The 2,921-nt window shown below is 27.0% G+C and overlaps 1 long non-coding RNA gene across 1 annotated transcript; it reads left to right on the plus strand.

The window, feature by feature from the left end:
* Positions 1–1,878: 1,878 nt before the first annotated feature.
* Positions 1,879–2,703, plus strand: LOC148274765 (uncharacterized). Its single transcript, XR_015824206.1, has 3 exons — positions 1,879–2,065; positions 2,192–2,236; positions 2,654–2,703. It is a non-coding gene; the product is annotated as an uncharacterized LOC148274765 (long non-coding RNA).
* The last annotated feature ends 218 nt before the right edge of the window (positions 2,704–2,921 follow it).

The raw sequence follows: 2,921 nt of genomic DNA on the forward strand, positions 1-2,921 counted from the left end.
ATGGGGATTTATAAAAAAAAGGAAAAATAAAGTTCAATACATCTTTCACTTTAAAGTTTTGATTTTCGATAAAAAAGTCCTTTAATCTTATGCTTCATTGCTTGAAACTGGTTGAGTTATTTACCTGGGCGGAAAGATTGTTAAACAGTCTTAATAAAGTAAATTCTGTTGTTTTGCTTCCATAGAAATTTTGTGCTCTTGACTTTACCAGTTTTATGGCTGAAATAGACATCGAAATCGCGTTTTAATTAAATTTTATTTATAAACTTTCTTGTACATCAAACTTGACGTACCTACGCGTTGGTTAAAAATCATTATTAATTCATTGTAGAAAAATTCACAATATTATTTAATTCGAAATTCTTTAAATACATTGAAGAGTACATGTTTTAGTGTTTTTTCAATTTATTATAATATACTTTTTATAATTAGAACAAAAATACCTAAAGAAACATTTTTTTTAAGGTTTCCTACAAAACAAAATAAAATAATGTAAACAGAAAGAAGAAGTGTAGTGTCCATTTCAGAACTGTAACCTCGATTGATTTAACAAAAGTTAGTTAAGGCTGTAGTCTGGTAAAACGAACGCAAAATTAGGAAATCATACGATTTTGCCATTTTAAAACGAATGTTTGTTAAAAATCGCCCAATAAAAAAAAATAAAAATTATATATTAGATAAAAACAATATTTTTTATAGGTATTTCTATCAAAAAATGTACTTCAAAGTTTCATATAACTAAAATATAGTTACTTTTAGACCGGCAGATTACGCCATTTCAAATTTAGACTAAGCTTATTAATCTGGGATCTCAATAAAGACTAAGTATTGAACTTAAATTTTAAAAAATGATTTGTAGATAATAAATTTAAAAAGGAGATGGCCGCGGCAGAATCTTATTTTTTTGTTTTTGAAAAGAAATATAAGCATTTTAAATAACATAAATTTTTGTAAATTTTTCCTTTATTTCTACGTAAATTATGCAATCATTAATACCATAAAAATTTTTAAAATATTGAATTAATTTAGTTAAAACCTTTTTTTATAGAACTGTATTTTTTTCATATTTTATATTTATATTTATGCATAATTACTTTTAGACCGGCAGATTACGCCATTTCAAATTTAGACTAAGCTTATTAATCTGGGATCTCAATAAAGACTAAGTATTGAACTTAAATTTTTAATAATGATTTGTAGATAATAAATTTAAAAAGGAGATGGCCGCGGCAGAATCTTATTTTTTTGTTTTTGAAAAGAAATATAAGCATTTTAAATCACATAATTTTTTCCTTTATTTCAACGTAAAATTATGCAATCAGTAATACCATAAAAAAATTAAAAATATTGAAATAGTTTAGTTAAAACCTTTTTTTATAGAACTGTATTTTTTTATTTTTTTTCAATACGATAATTCTAGTTGTAATATTCAATTTTAAACAATGTCTTATTTGGATTTTTATTACATTCAGATCGGCCCTCAGAGCGGCCGCAGACGGACGTGTTTTCTGTGCTCAAAATTTTAATGCCTTTTTCAAAACCAAATTTAGTTCGAAACATATATTTTTTGTGTTCCTTCTTACACAATTTAAACCAGGATCAAAACCAAGTTATTTTTTGAATGAATAGTTTGTTCGAATTTGATAAATCATTCAAAAATGTAATTTCACGTCATATTCAAATAACCATTAACGGCGTCATTTTACCCGTACACAAAAACGGTCAAATTGCACATTTATCTAGGACATACCAGCACTCGGTAGGTACTATGTACAAAAGTGTACACTAAACAGCCATATAATTATTACAATGTCGTGAACGCAGCCAACTTCATTGTGATTGTTTGACGTTTTGCTCACGTTTTGCTTAGCCGGCCACTCAGACTAATAATATTTTCTATCAATCAGAATTACTTTATTATAGAAATCAAAGACGAGTGATACTTTAATCCATAAATTTGGAATATTTAGTGACCGATGTTATCATAACAATGCCGAAAAAACCATATGCTTTAGTCCCAAAACGAAAACTAAATCAATCCCAATTTCCAAAGGAGAAATGCAATGTAAGTTGGATTTGATTAATTTATTAGTATTAAAATTTAGAATACAAAGGACAGACATTTGATTTACATAAATAATTGTATCACCATTACAAATAAATGTAACAGTTTATTATTTGCTTATTTTAGGATTCAAAAAAGCTCAAATTAACTAAGGCCTGTGGAGAATACACTGTAAGTTATTGTCTTATTTACTTAGATAAATAAAATTCCTACAACATTTTACAAAACAATACTAAATGTACAAATAAGTTTGAATTTGGTAATGAATCCCTAAATAAAACACGTTTATTGGATTTTTATTTTACTTTATTTGTTTAAAAAGACCAGAGTTTATATTGTGACGCATTCCGTCGTTTGAAAATGTCCTAACAAGACGAAACGCGTCTCAGTATACACTCTTATATATTTAAAAACATAAAGTACAATAATTAATTAAGTAATAAAGTACAAAGAATTCTACCAATTGTCTGCATTCACAATAAAAAAGTACAAATAATAATTATTATAACCCTTATTTTCTAAATATTGACTATCAATAAGTAGGGTTATATTTGCCTTTTGGGTAATATGCAAATTGAAATGTTTTAGGGTGTTCCAGCGAAATGTCTTTCAACTGATATTCTAGAAGATGACGGTTGTCAGGTTAGTATTCATATCGAAGTAGGAATATTTTAAGTATTTACATTAAAATAGCTAATGAGATCTAAATTGGATTATGATTATTAATTAATCTGTATTATTTCAGGCGAAACAGCTAGTTCCAGAACTGCTAGCACAGCCATTACACCCCTTTCAGTTGGAAGGCAGGAGAGTTGTGGACATCCAGGAATTTTCCACTAAAATCCAGGAAATATTT

The sequence above is a fragment of the Micrasema longulum genome, unplaced genomic scaffold (genome assembly GCF_059751315.1).
Source record: "Micrasema longulum isolate JH-2025_06_02 unplaced genomic scaffold, ASM5975131v1 h1tg001590l, whole genome shotgun sequence".
In the NCBI taxonomy this organism is placed as follows: Eukaryota; Metazoa; Arthropoda; class Insecta; order Trichoptera; family Brachycentridae; genus Micrasema; species Micrasema longulum.